The sequence below is a fragment of the Polyodon spathula genome, chromosome 2 (assembly GCF_017654505.1).
Source record: "Polyodon spathula isolate WHYD16114869_AA chromosome 2, ASM1765450v1, whole genome shotgun sequence".
NCBI classification, from domain to species: domain Eukaryota; kingdom Metazoa; phylum Chordata; class Actinopteri; order Acipenseriformes; family Polyodontidae; genus Polyodon; species Polyodon spathula.
Window position 1 is genome coordinate 59,823,777 of NC_054535.1, and position 16,216 is coordinate 59,839,992.

General features: G+C 37.9%; 1 long non-coding RNA gene across 1 annotated transcript in view; it reads left to right on the forward strand.

Annotated features, from left to right (window-relative positions):
• The window catches only part of LOC121298850, a 132,018-nt gene that overhangs the window by 26,250 nt on the left and 89,552 nt on the right, over positions 1-16,216 (forward strand). Inside the window, exon 2 of the long non-coding RNA XR_005947337.1 lies at positions 1,034-1,096. This is a non-coding gene — a long non-coding RNA (uncharacterized LOC121298850). The remainder of the gene's footprint in view (positions 1-1,033; positions 1,097-16,216) is intronic.

Consider the following 16,216-nt stretch of genomic DNA (forward strand, 5'->3'; position numbering starts at 1 on the left):
CAAGTACTTAACTTAGTACAGAACTAAGAACTGAATTATATGGATCATTGCAATTGACACTATGTATGTGTATCAGCTGCAATGGTAGTGAAGCCAGAGGTGCTGAAGGTTAATAGTGTTCTTTTTCAATGGTGATGTGAGAAGAAAAGGGCACCTTGCAACACTTTTGTGTAATTTTGTGCTCTCTGAAGATGCCATTTATTGGTTACCGTTAATTTTCCAGATAGTTTAGCTGCTGCTGATTTTTAGTAATTTGTTTAATGATCTTTGATCTCCTCTTTTGTAACAATTTCAAGCTGTTATCCTTGTGTGTATTAGCCCAGAAGGTCTTCAAATCACTGAAAGATGGAGAAGCCCCATTTCCTGTTATTAGAGGAATACTGTTCCTTTGGTCCTGGAAGTAGAGCATAACAGTAGTACTTTTCATCAGAACATTGGCCTCAAGATTGCCAATTTCCGTCATTAAAACAATTAAATACTAAATACAGCATGGTTGGATAAAAGTAATCTGTTATACAAAGGAATTAATTATATGTGAAGGCACATAGAGGTAGCTTGCTCTAAAGGAAATTGTGTTCTGTCCTGTCCTGAATACAAAAACTTTTCCCTAACAATACTACACATTAACCAGACCAGGAAAGTAACAACAGTGGTGAACTAGAACTAGTCAAGGTTGAAATGTGGTTTAAGTGATTCCTGCTGGGTTTTTACACTCTTGTGAATGTAGTGCTCTGCAGTGTGCTGGTAAGAGCCATGACAGCTTCCCTTCACAACTCTGCAAGTGAGCACACATTGTGACATGATGTGTAGATTAATGTCTTCCCAGGGCACTTAAACTACCCAATTGTACTTGGACCTGAGAAGTATTCAAACCTCCAGAGATGAAAGACATGAGAAGCTAATGACTATATCCCCATCTTGACATGTAAATAATAATGAATCAGTTTTAAGTAAAAAAAAAAACAAAAAAAAAAAAACTGTATTCTTAAGCTGCCTATTTTTTGTTTCAAATTACCTTCTTTTTCTCTTGTAGGAAGAGGTAGATCCGTTTCTAAAAGCAGAGATGACGTCAAAATCTGCTATTTTCAACAGTAAGGTAAGAATTTGTTTAAACTTTGTAGCATGCATCTTTATTAATAAACCTAGTGATGGGAAGAAAATTGTCAAAAAAATTAGAAACTTTTACAAAAGTGTCAAAATATAATTAACAGAGGGGCCCCGAGTGGCTCAACAGGTAGAAGCCCAGCTGTGTGGTGCGCAGGGTGAGTCATACAGCACATGTTTGCATCCTGGCTGTACGAAGTAGGCCAGTCTAGTTTATTAGTTTATTAGTTAGAACGGGCACATTTGTGTAACTTGATTCGCTCACAGTAAGCAATGAACGGTATAAACCCCAACACAATAACCTGACAATCAAAATGTCCCCTAATCACCAGTACAATAAACAAAATAAACTTGCATGTATATAGTTACAAATCTTTACACTAATGAAAAAAATATACAGTGCCTATAGAAAGTCTACACCCCCTTGAACTTTTTTCATATTCAGTTGTGTCAGTGCCTCAGAGTTTCATGCATTTAAATGAGGATTTTTTTTCCACTTATCAACACACCATACTCCACACTGTTAATGGGGAAAAGGTTATATATTAAAAATGCAAAACTGAAAGATCATAACTGGATAAGTCTTTACCCCCCTGAGTTAATACTTGGTGGAAGTACCTTTGGCAGCAATTACAGCTGTGAGTCTGTTGGGATAGGTAGCTACCAACTTTGCACACCCAGATTTGGCAATATTTGACCATTCTTCTTTATAAAACGGTTCAAGCTCTGTCAAGTTTCTTGGGGAGCGTTGATGGACAGAAATCTTCAAGTCATGCCACAAATTTTCGATTGGATTTAGGTCGGGGCTCTGACTGGGCCACTCAAGGACATTTACCTTTTTGTTCCTTAGCCACTCCAGTGTAGCTTTGGCCGTGTGCTTTGGATCGTTGTCATGCTGAAAGGTGAACTTCCATCCCAGTTTCATTCTTAAGAGGGCAGCAGAGTCTCCTGAGTGTTTTTTTACATACTTCAAATGGGACCGAAGGTGGGCTTTCTTGAGTTTTGGCTTCCTTCTTGCCACCCTACCATACAGGCCAGATTTGTGGAGTGCTTGGGATATTGTTGTCACATGCACACTGACCAGTCTTGGCCATAAAATTCAGTAGCTCTTGCAAAGTTGCCATTGGCCTCATGGTAGCCTCTGATCAGTCTCCTTCTTGCTCAGTCATCCAGTTTGGATGGATGACCTGATCTAGGCAGGGTCTTGGTAGTGCCATACACCTTCCACTTCTTAATAATCGTCTTGACTGTGCTACAAGGGATATCAAGGCCTTTGATATTTTTTTTATACCCATCCCCTGATCTGTGCCTTTCAACAACTTTGTCCTGGAGTGCCTTGGTGCTCATGGTTGAGTCTTTGCTTTGAAATGCACTACCCAGCAGAGGCAACCTGCATGAACTGCTGAATTTATACTGAAATAATGTGAATCACTACAGTTTAACACAGGTGGAGGCGACTTAACTTGGTGTGTGATTTTGAAGGCGATTGGTTACACCCGAGCTACAGTACAGTAATTTAGGATTGCTATTACAAGGTGGGTGGACACTTATCCAACCAAGCTATTTCAGTTTTTATTTTTAATTAATTTTTTACAAATTTCTAGAATATTTTTTTCACCTGGAAGTTGTGTTGTAGTATGTGTAGATACATGTGCAAAAAAGTAATGCAAGTGCAGAAATGTACAGTACAGATAGGCTACATTACTGCAAATTGTTTCTAGTGAAAAACTCTGTGATACGTATCTGGACGGTCTTTTTTTGCAAGTGTGGATGACAAACTTTGTCAGCGTTTTCTAAAAAAATCCCAACTCGGCTCTGTGGCAGGCTGGCGAGTGGATAGAGGCCCAGAGACAGACTGCAGTTCAAAAAAATAACTATTTTATTATAAATAAACACAAAATGAAAGGGCACAAGGGCCAAAACAAAGCAATTTAAACACAAAAAAGATAAAAAGCAAAACTTACAAAAATAACAGTTTCCAGGCTGGGCGATGCCTTCACTGGATTCAAACTTTCTAAACAACCCAAAAAAAAAACCAACCTGCTTCCTCAGCTCCCTCTCCAAATGAGAAGCAGAGGCCTCCTTTTATATCAGGTGGCTGGGCGCTGATTGATCGTTAATCAACCTAATCAACTAATCAACCCCAGCCACCTGAACATAATAAACCCAGGCAGGTAGGGGAAGTTAACCCCATCCCTGCCAATTTAAAGGGCAGAGCTTTGCTCTGCCACAGGCTCTATATCCGGATGCTGCTCCATAGCACGCGTTACAAGCGTAGCACGCACATACATAGCCATTCAAATGTCCCCAGTCATCCAGGCGGTTCTGTTTTCACAGTAAAGCACAGGCAGGTGGTGAACTCCTGTAAAATAACGAGAGGTTTTCGATTTGCCAATCACAAGCTGCTCTCATTTTTCACTGCCATCCATATTACAGCAAAGCAGGACTGAAATTATTTTGTTTTCTCTTTCCAGCCATGCTTGCTTGCTGTTGCAGGCAGAGCTGTTTTTTTCAAACTGTAAATTCGGCACAGCGTACAGGGATTAAATAGCCAAGGTACAGTACTGGGGTAATGGCTCAGTAACGAGGTGCAAACATGTGACTGATTTGTCAAACTTTTACTAAAGTAAAGTGCTGCCTTTTTTATTGAAATCTATGTGAATGGCAGTGTAACAATGTGAAAACATCTGATTGGTTGGTTAGTAAGAGCAGTTACTACAGTATAAGAAATGCTTTTTTAAAATTTAAATCTATATGAATTGCACATAACAAGATCCAAACAACTGCCTTTGTTATTGAAATCAATGGGAATGGCAAATGGCAAACGCTACTTGCCTGATATAAATGACTGCCCGCAATAACCCTGGATGATAAGTGGTGGATAACTGGTATATATATATATATATATATATATATATATATATATATATATATATATATATATATATATATATATATATCCATACCACCCAGAGAGGGTCAGAGTAGCATTCAGCGATAAGTGGAGCAGTGCACATGGCAGAGGTAAGAATATGTACTTTAAAACCTCAGCAACAATACCTTTAACAAGAACAACTTCCGCTAAACAGTGATAGGGGAATGTGACAGGATGGTCGCAGTGCGCAGGTGCGTGGTGATGTCACAGACCAGGAAATGAAAACAGGACGTGTGAAATGATGGAGGCTCTGATGCGCAGTTTAATAAGCAGGCAGTAAAATAAAAGGTTTGAACAAACAAAACGCAGGACATGGCACTGGTAGCCAAAACAAACAGACAAACAAAGCAGATTAACACTAAACGAAAGAGACTGCGGACAAACAGACAAACATGGTGAGTTAAATCGTTTACTTTTCTTTTTTTTTGTTTTCTTCTTCACGCCACCTGTTTTCCACTCACTGAAAACACAATCCCGAGTGAGTGAAAACATGCTGCTTTTACGCAGCTGTACCGAGACTCAATTGCTAATCAATTATTCAACTGGAGTATCGGTACAACTGCACGTGAATTAATCTAGTGCAATTTCCCGTGCTCACATATTATTACGTTTTGCCTGCATGTGAAGTGCTGTGCAATCCTTGTGCCTAAATACAAATATACATTTTAAATCACTCGTGTTCATAACCCCTATTATATCCCATGTACCAACTATTATACATCAACATTAACACCATACATACAACATATAACACAAAAATATGCACAGGGGCAGGGCACACTGCCATAGGGGAGTAATATAAATCCATTTTCAGTTACATTTTCAATGCTCCCTTGATCAACTGCTGTTGAATGTTGTGAAATAAATTTTACTACCTCATTAACTTCTCCCTGGCAACAGCGATACATCGGATACGCCTGTTGGTTTGTTTTAACTACAGTACGTCTTGAGAATCCCTCATTCAGTTGTGATGAAAGTTGATATGGGCATTCAGTAGCAAAAGTGCTCGGGGGTATCCAAATCTTTGTCATTGTGACCTACTTATGTCTGGGTTTTGGCCTCTGATTAGCTGAGCTAATGAAAGCTACAGAACCATCGCCCAAATTTGATTAACCTTTTCATGAACACTTGTTAGAAGAAGTTGTTCCATATGCTCATGTCAACACTTTTTTACTCGACTGACACCTGATTGCCGTTATTGAAGGCTATATTTTGGGAACTGCTTGCCCCAATTTAATTAATCTTAGATTGACTGTTATTACAACAATGTAATAACACTTTTTAATACACTTTTTCCCAGTTTTGACTCCTGATAGGGTGGGCTGTTGAAGGCTATATCTTGGAAACTGCTTGCCTGAATTTTATTAAACTTTACATAGTAATTTATTATGACAAATTCTACATGGTTTGGATGCAGGTCATGGAGACCTATTTATTAATTATACCAATACTTGCAATGTCTTATTTACATCCTTGATTTGGATACCTGGCCATTATTTCTTAGTTGAATTTTTCATTGTGCTGCTAGAGATTTCAAAACTATTTTTACTGCTCCTCTTGTCATTGCTACAGTTAATGTTGCTAGTGCGACACCAAAGATTTGTATCACAATACAATACCAATTCTGGTATCACAATATAGTCTGCCCACTTTATACCGCCAGGTAAGGGCCATGGGCAGAAACAGGCAATAAGCAAGGGTGGCGTTATAATGAGGGTAATAAATAAATAAATAAATAAAAACCCCACACACAACCTTCTATGTTTGCAATAAAATTCAATTCAGAATTTTATTTTTTTAGTTAAACAATTACAGTTACTTTTGAGGAACAGTTTTTATTTAAAATAAAAATTTAAATTTAAAAAATAAACACTCATTTAGTGTTTACAATTCCATAAAAATAAAAAGCGTACTGTTTATTTATTTTTACTGTACTGGCCATTTGAACTTTCCTGTTTGTGGCACGACTGTAAGCCTGCTCAATACTACCCCCCGTTGAACGATGCCATCTGTTTATTTCACAAAACAATTTAAGCTCAACAGCAATCCTTTTTTAAGCATTAAAAAAAAACGTTGAATATGGACAGGCATATATTTTTTTAAACGAAATATAAAAAACAAAAACTATTCTGCTGTTTACAAAACTTGCACGTAAACAAACAAACTTCTTACCATGTTGTTTTTGTTTTTTTTAACATTTACTGCGGTTTATAAAAGCCACTTATTTTAGAATGCGTCAAGACTTTCTTCAGGTTTAACAAATTGATCCGTTCCATCAAGGTAAGCCATTTGTTTTATCCATTAGAATGTCTCAAATTGCCCTTTGATTAGCAGTATATGCATCACCTGGACGAAAAAAACATTTGCGATAACTGCAAAACTTTGTTATTTTAATTGGCAATGATTATTTTGCTGGCACTACAAAGAGGGAAACTACAATGCTTATATTTTTGTTTGCTTGGCTAGCGGACAGCGAGGTGGCGATATAACTGGTAAAAATAGCTGAAGATGAAGCTATTTCATTACAATTTGTACCAGAAGTTTTAAAAGAACCATGGAAGAAATCCTAAAAAGCGTGTTGCAGGCTACAATGATGCAGCAACAAGCCACCGTAGTGTTGCAAGAAAATAATAGAATTATTGCAAAACAAATGGCACATGATCGGCAAGATTGGAGAAGTCTGCTTCAGCTGAGCACCACTGTAAAGACTCCAGAACCAGCACCGGATGGTCGTCAAACTTTTGACGAGCTGGGCTCATGTCTGCAGTGAGAGCCCAACGTTATAATTGAATTCTTTCACTTAGCCAGACGTTGGCTAAAGCTTGAGGTGAATAGTGCTGCCTGGGTAGTGGAATTAATGGTGGTGGAGGGGCTTGCCTCATAACTTGAAGAAGTGGGTGGCACAGGGTGACCCTCAAACTGCCAACAAACGTATTGGATTAGTTGAGAGGCAGTTAACAGTAGTGGACACTGACCACTTCCCCAACATCGACACAGAGAACATAGCAACCCGTTAACCCGAACTCTCAGAACACCAACGAAGCCAGTAAGATTTTGGGCAAGGGGGCACTGAAGAGTGTTTTGGAATCATGAAGGGACATTCAGATGGGGAGAATAAGAAACATGATATTCGGGCTAGCCAATAATATTGAAATCAAGACATACAGGCCCCTATTTAGCAAATATGTGCACAGTTTTTTTCCGCTCAAGCAAAAATGACAGCGTTAGCGAACCACCTTAATAGCGCAGGAAAACGTGATTTAGAAGTCAGGTCTCATTCATGGGCTAATGCATATCAAATAGCGAGTCATGCGCCCAGCCAATCAAAACACAGTGGGGGGAGTAAGGTTACAACCAATAAGAATTTAACATTCCCTGTAAGAGCACCTGTGCATCTGCAATAGAGCACAGAGGGCATTTTGAAACAAAAAAAGAAGGAAGGAGACAAAAGTGCAAAGAAATTAAAAATGTCCAGCAGCCCAAGTGAAGAGGATGACCAAGCACCTCAAGCAAGGCTATGAAATAAAAAAAAGGAATCTATAAGGCTTTGTCTGACCTGCTTGACACTTGGATCATCTGCAAACTTCACCACTGGGGCTTCAAGCTCAGCATTTGCTTCCCTCAAACCCTGTAATCTTTCCTCTGTAACTTTAACATCATATCCATTGCAAAGAGCAATGCAGAGAATACAAGACACCAGGCTGATATTGCTAACCTTCTGAGGAATGTACTGTAGTGTTACCCCTGAGACATCCAAACATTAGAATCGCCACAGGGGAACTAGCCAGTGGCATAAAATGCTAGTGCAGTGGGTAACCTTAGTTCTATAGGCAAAGAGTGTGCTCTCCGCAGGTCAGCCTGAAGCAGTTAGCATATGTCAGTGATTGTTTGTGTGTTTAGGGAAATTGCTACATACATTATGTGTCAGACAGGCTCAGAAAAGACAGATGACTTCTAAATATTTGGGGATGTCTCCTCTTCTTCCTGTCTCTTTGTCTGGGCAAGTAGAAATCGAATGTGCACTCCATATTTTATTCTCTTTTTCTCTTTTCTTTGGCTGTTTCCCAGGTAGTTTCAGCTGTATTTATAGTCGGCCACGTAACCTGAGCACAGTTTAGACCTGGTTTTCACATCAATTGAAATGATGGCTTACTAAATTGCAATATTTGTATGTAAATGAGGGCACTTCCCTAAAGTTCAGCCCATGTCCCGTGCTAACGCTGCTTTGCCGGGTGGGCGCTAAAACACGGTTGCTAAATCTCATAGGTGGGAAAAGTCTGTTTGCCCACACGTGCGCCTGATTTTGGTGTGCTAACTGTCTGCAAAAGTGTTTTGGAATTGCCTTAGGGGTTCGCCAAAGTTGCTAAATAGAGCCTGCAATGTTTTAATGGGTTGCGGCACATTAATAGAAATTGTCCTAATAAGGGGGAACCTGAGTCTATGGATTGTCATTTGGTGAACAGTGTTAATAATTTGTTTACTGTACTGGTCAAACCTAAATGCATAATTCCAGTCGAAATAGAGGGTACAAATACCGTGACTTTATTGGACTCTGGCTGTGGACAAAGTTTGCTCTTGGCTGACCTACTGGGTTATGGTACGGTATCCGGTAAGTCTGAGGTAAAGATATTTAGTATCCACGGACCTGGCTACTACGGTCACAATGAGATATAAGTCGTCAAACTAAGATAAAATTGTTATTCTCCTTTTTCCTCTTCCTTTACTTTTTTTAAGAGTGTGTAGCGACTTTTCAAACAGAACAGCTAAATAAGTGGACATCTACCAGTCATGTGATTCCACATGTTGGGCAACGTCAAAATAAACCAGGGATTGCAAGCAGTTTGATATCCACAACATTTATATTGAACAATTTATTTTTGTTTTAAAACAGCACATATCGCAGAAAAAAAAAAATACCGTTTGAATTTGCAACATGACATCCTTGAATACCTTGAAAACCTGAAGGTTCTGCTCGATTCTAGAAATGCTCTATTTCCTGTTTGAAAATAGCTAGTTTTTTGTTTGGTAGATACCATAGAATGGAATTGTACACAAGAATGGCATGTAGCTTTCTTGTCTAAATCTCTGATCTCTGATAAATTTCAGTTCCTTGTTTAATTAAAAATAAAGGAATACTTTATTAGGTAGAAATAAATAAATGATTTACAGAAGCATAGAGGAATAAATATATTTAGAAATAAATATGTTTAAATAAATGTTGAAATTAATGTTTATATTATAAATGTATAAATAAATTAATAAATAGCAAGCCAGAAAAATATATCAGTTTAATTGATTTGGCTGATGCTTTTATCCAGAGCAATTGACATTTATATACCTATGTAAAAAGTACGTTTCATGTTAAAAAAAAAAAAAAAAAAAAAGGTATACAATGAGACATTAGTGCTTCTTCACTTGTAGCATATGTGGAGTAGTGGTTAGAGCACTGTATTCTTAACTGGAAGGTTGCGAATTCCATTCCAGGGAGGGGACACACTGCTGCTTTACGTGGATTGGTCCAGTAAAAAACCCAACTGTGTAAATGAGTAATTGTGTGTAAAAATAAATAAATAAAATAATAATAATAACATCACAATTGTAAATTGGCCTGGATAAGGGTGTCTGCTAAGAAATAAAATAATAATTTTCAGGCCTGGTTGCTGTAGGATGGGAGACTGCCTAGCAATACCAGGCACTTCAAACTTTTCTTTGGCATTTTACCCAGTGGTGTATGTCAAGGGTATATGCAGGTAAACCGCGTTTACCCATTTTGAATTTGGGCAATATATCATTTACTCACTACTCATATAATGGATACAGAGTTTACTCACTTTTGCTCTCCTGTGATGTGCAAATCCTGTGTTAAAAACAATGTCTTTTGACGGTGAACATCTGTGTTGTGTTCATAGAATGTGAGCGGAGTAAAGCAGTGATAATTCCGCTCACCACTCATAATAATATCCTCCGCTCTGCTCTGCTCTTTCTTTACTCCGCTTGGCTCTTTCTTTCACTCAGCTAAACTCCAGACAAAATGGTATATATATGTTTTTCGACCATCGTGTTGCTGAATTCAGATGAAAATAATAATGTACATTCAGAAAGAATACCATTTAATTGTCCTTATTAAACAAATACCTTGACCTAAGTAAAAAAAAAAAAAAAATCCCCACTTATGACCAGCAAAGAAAAATGCCAACATATAGTCCTCGGAGAAGTTATCTAATTGAATTCGAAGACGCTTTCTCATTATTATTGTTTGGTACTGAAAAAAGGCATACGTTTCATTACTTTCCATATGATTCATATTCATATGGATGACGTTTCTTACATTTTTATACAGTGGCTATCAAAAGTATTCACCCACCTTGGACTTTTCCACATTTTACTGTGTTACAACATGGAACCAAAATTGATTTAATTAGGACTTTTGCCACTGATCAACACAAAAAAGTCCATAATGTCAAAGTGAAAAATAAAATCTACAAATTGTTCTAAATTAATTACAAATATACAACAGAAAATAATTGATTGCATAAGTATGCACCCCCTTTGCTATGACACACCTAAATAAGCTCTTGTGCAACCAATTGTCTAGAAGTCACATAATTAGTTGAATGGAGTCCACCTGTGTGAAATTAAGGAGTTTCACATGATTTCAGGTTAAATACACCTGTCTCTGGGAGGTTTCACAGTTGGTTAGTACATTTCCTAACAAACATTTCCTACATCATGAAGATGAAGGAACATTCAGAGCAAATCCGGAATAAGGTTATTCAAAAACACTCATCAAGGTTAGGATTTAAGAACATTTCCAAGGCATTGAATATCCAATGGAGCACAGTAAAGTCCATTATTAAGAAATGGAGAGAATATGGCACAACTGTGAATCTGTCTAGAACAGGCTGGCCTCAAAAGCTGAGTATCCGGGCGAGAAGGGCACTAGTCAGGGAGGCCACCAAGAGGCCTATGGCAACTCTAAAGGAGTTACAGTCTTTCACGGTTGAGCTGGGAGACGCTGTGCATACGGCAACAATAACCTGGGTGCTTCACAAAACTGGCCTTTATGGGAGAATGGCAAAAAGAAAGCCATTGTTGAAATAAACTCATGTCAAATCTCGTCTAGACGTCAAATCTCGTCTGCCAGAGGGCATGTGGGAGACTCTGAGACCAAGTGGAAGAAGCCTCAATGCTAAGTGTATGTTTGGCGCAAGCCTAACACTGCACATCATCCTGAGAACACCATTTCTACCGTGAAGCATGGTGGTGGCAGCTTCTCTGCGTCACGGCCTGGAAAGCTCGTGAAGATAGAAGGCAAAATGGATGCAGCAAAGTACAGAGAAATCCTGGAGGAAAACCTGCTGAAGTCAGCAAGAGACCTGGGACTTGGGAGAAGATTCATCTTCCAGCAGGACAATGACCCCAAACATACAGCCAAAGCCACACTGGAGTAGACAGTACTACCAAAATAGACATATTGTTTTCACCATTCATGGATGTACATTTGCAACTAAAACAATACACTGTTAACACTTCCAATATTGTCCAAAATTTCCTTCTACCATTATTTTACTTTAAAATCTTTTCTCATTATATTATTCTACTTATTACTCTTGTCTTGTCTGTCTGTCTATTTACCGTACACATTCTCGAATAGCTTTCCCTCGCTTTATTCATTATTTGATCAAGTAAAAAAAGAAGTGAAATCTATAACACAAACATCGATGTAAAAAAAACAAGTTAGAAAAACGCAATAGCCGTTTAATATGGTGATATCAAACACAAAAGCCCAAGTAAGGAGAAGTAATTGGGCCAACCTTGTCAAACATCAAGCAAATAGGCACAATTGGAAAGGTGCTGGGGCCCAACATTCACACAATTGCTGTTTCTAACTTGGCTTCTTTTTTTCATCGCTCTTTGTATAACTTCAAGGGCATTGTGACCATTCCCTTATCAGCTCAAAAGTCACATCTGCAACAAAAAACATTGACAATTCACAACCAAAAAAAAGGCTCCAACACCCCAGCCCTGGATCTACAATGCCTATCCCATCAACTGTCGCTTTCCATACACATACCTTGCATTTTCATTATCCCTTGCACTCGTTGCCATTATTGGTCTTGTTCATCATCTTCATTGTTGGATATATATTGCTTCATGCTCTTTCACATATTCTTGAGTGTATGGGCTAAATTTATGTCCATGTGTGCCCTCTTCTACCTGTGCCTTACCTGCATGTTGTCCGTGTGTCTTCCCAAAGCATACTTGTCTGCATCTGTGATGACGCTTCTCCCATTCCCTGTCTGTCTTTCTCTCTGTAGTAGTGCTTGTAAAGATAACCAAGAACACTTCAGTCTGTGTTGAGCACTTTCCTTGGCGTCTCAGCATCTTTATTCAGGTTACAACCCAGCTGATAAGGGAATGAGCATTTCACTGTAAAGTGAAATGATGAAAAAAAGAAACCAAGTTAGAAGCAACAATTGTGTGAATGTTGGGCCCCAGCACCTTTCCAACTGTGCCTATTTGCTTGATGTTTGACAAGGTTGCCCCAATTGCTTCTCCTAACTTCTCCTAAGCTTCTTGGACTTTTAATTAAATTAAAGAATGTCTTATCCACGCCTGGGCATTTTTTCCCCCATAAAAATTATTTCCCCTTTTGATTACTTAGGCACGTTCTCGTAGCTCCTCCATTCTGCTCTTGTGTTCAGTGAAAATAAACAACAACATTTACTAGGGGGAAAAAAAAGAAAGAATGTGTACACATTAGAGTGGTTCTGGGATACAGTCATCCAGCAAAGTGTTTTCTTCAGCAACAGCTGGGTTAAACTAACCCAGTTTCATTACAGCAACCTGGACGCTCTAACATTGTTGGGCTAGGGATTAGGTAAATCGGTTTTGAACTTAGTTGTCGATTTTTTTGCTCTAATGTGGGCAGGGCCTTAGATGACTGCCTCAGCAACTGCTGCTTTTTAAACGAGCTCTTGCACAACATAATTCTGACTGCTTTCGTCCCTTTAAGATTTCTCCAATAATGTACAATTTGTCCTTCAGTGAAATGGACAATCATTTAGCGCGGGCCATGATCATACTACATAAATTACAGTAATAGAGAGCAAGGTCTAGTTTAAACAGCAAGAAGTAGGCCTACGAGTATGCAACATACGCAGCACAGACCACTTGTTTAGTTGTTTAGTTTCTGCCGACGGTCTATGTTACATACCGACGGCATGTACTATGATACCGTGCTGTAGTGTTGATTCTGTTTTTGGAGTTATTCTTTCAGCACCAAGAGAGCATGCTTGGGAAAGTGACTTTTTTCAGTCCGAAAGAACGGTCGTAATTGCGCTTCCTTGTTTATTTTTTAAACATGTATTTTAAACTATCTAACTAACTATGCTGCTATCACAATTGTTCTTTTGAATATAATCATTATATAGATGAGGACGGAACCTTGTATGATCGCTGGGTGTTTTCCGTTGTTGTAGTACCTTGGAAAGCTCCTGCATTTCACTTCAGTGATTGGGTGAGTGAGTGCTGGAGTGATGTGCGCGGAGTTAGGGTTGCTTTTTAAAAGCGTTATTTTGTGCCTCGCAAAACTGGTTTTGTGCTTGGCGCATACTTTCAAACAAGGCAGGTTCTCACAAATTGATAAGGTAATTGTGTCCTCGTTAGGCAATTTCTTTCATCGGTGCAAACTGGGCGCTTCCACAGCACAGGGGTTGAATACTTATGCAAGCAAGATATTTCAGTTTTTTTTATTTTTCTTAAAAATATTTCCCAACATAAAACCAATGTCACCTTACAATAATTGATTCTGAGTTTCAGTGTTTCAATTTCAATGTACCATTTGTGATTTGGTAATATGAGAGAATTGGTCAGGGGTCTGAATACTTTTGCAAGGCACTGTATATATATATATATATATATATATATATATATATATATATATATATATATATATATATATATATATATATATCATCAATATTATAAAACCTTAATTTTCTTTAAAATTACAATTCAGCAATGACTTACCCCAGTCCTTGTAGTAACAGTAAACAAATAGCCTACACTTACTTAAATTGGCAGTTGAAAAAATCCATATTTCATCAAACCATTGAGATTTTCTTCTCAGTTCAGCTGTCTGTCTTGTTCAGGCACAAAGCAAACAACCACCAGGTGTATAGCCCTGCTAACATTTTTATCACATCCATTTAAAAAGTTTTTTTTTTTTTTTTTTTTCTCACACATTTGTGGTATGTTTGGGGAATGGGTAATGTACACCTGGTGGAGGATTTCATATAGGCCCATACTAAGCAAGAAAAATAAGGATACAGAACAAATGTTCTAAATTGATTTTTTTTGTACTTGTATAGCACCAGAAATTAAAATGATTGTATTAAGATTAGTTTTGAATGTGCATTTGCCCTTGAACGTGTTGCTAAGTAGATACAATAGAGTGATGTCTCCCTACAGTATAAGTGGAAGTAGTTCTTGAGTGCTGTTGCCCACTGTTTGGTGTCTGCATTGGCTAGGTTTATTTGTTGTGCCGCAAATGTTTATTTTTTCCACAGCAGCATTACAGGTGGTTGTTTTATAGCCATATGCACTGTATTATCAGTAGTTTCTTGGTGAATGTTTCTGTTGAACAGTAATATATTTACATATTAAAACAATTTGGACCCCTCAGCATTGGCTATTTATTTATTTTTTTTCTTTTCACATGCAGTCTTTAAAATGTGCATAGGTTAGTCGCAAACTTTTATTGTTTTTCTATTATCATTCGTTAAGTATGATTTCAGATCTTGTATAATAAACAATTCTGTGGTTCACGTGTTCCCCCCTTGGTATTATTATTATTTATTTTCTTAGCAGCCAGCCTTACCCTAGGCGACTTACAGTTGTTACAAAATATCACAATACAAAGTATCACATTGCAAAATATAAGATACATGGAGAAAACTATCTGTCTGAGCTAGTCAAAACCATGTTGTTTGCTGGCACTGAGCACTGGCTGCCAGCATTGCTTCAATAACAGTAGTTTTCTGGATTCCTAAATGGAAAAATTACCTGCTGTGAAAATAAATAAACATACATGTTAACTTTTCTCCTCATCTTTACCAGGTATTTGATAAAAAAAATTAAGAAATCCCATATGCAGACTGCAATTCATTGGTCCAAATTCAACACAGCACAATTTGTTGCTTTATTAAGCGGGTTAATCAGGTTTCGATGAGGCTTATTTTCCCCTTGAAAGCCTTGCTAATTCAATACAGCCCAAAAACACTTGCAATTGTAAACAGTTCCCCTAAAATTGCTCTTGTGGTTAGTTGTTTTATTTTTTGTTGGGCCTACTGGAATGCACAGGACCATCCGCTAGTATGACAGAAAGAAAATAAAAATTAAAAATAAAGGACTGTTTTTATTGTGAACATGTGTGTCTGCTTCTGCTCTCAAGAAATGTTTCCCACCTTCTAGCTTGCACTCCTGAGACTGTTTCTTAAAACATGTGGAAACCTGAGAAGTAGCCTTCCTGCCTGCAACTCAAACAGATGGTTACTGTTTTAAATGCCCCTGGTTTCTGTCCCCCACTTCTCCACTCCCCACACCCCTCTGTCCAGGTTCTAGTTAATCAGCATTTCAGAATGCATGACTGTATCTGGAAAAGGAGTGTGAAATTGATTGGAGCACTCCTGAGCCATGTTTAATCACAGTCAGATGCATTCATTTTTCCAGCCGAGAGTGAAAGGCTCTTACATTTTTGTAGGTTATCCGAACTCTGAAAGGAGCTGTTCTGTGCGATTAGTGATTGTGGTTTGCTTCGCTACTATAATGAGTACAATCTTTCCTTTGCTGCCAAACCCATAGCCACATGTGGTTAGTGATTGTTCCTAATTGTACCAGGTTTTGAAATACATCAGATAAAAAATAAAACAACTATTACTATAGTTGTGTAAACTGAGGCATGTGGTGTAGACAATGGGGGAGTTAAAGTTTTTTTTTTATTGCTTGTCTAACAAAACTAACAAACAAAGACATACAAGGATTTACAAGATTAAACCAATAAAATGGTTACAAACAATTGAAACATTTATTTATTCATGTTTTTATAACATTTGTTTTAGCAATAGGATACTGCCCTGCAAAGCACTCATTTGTAAGTAATAGATTTCAAATGTT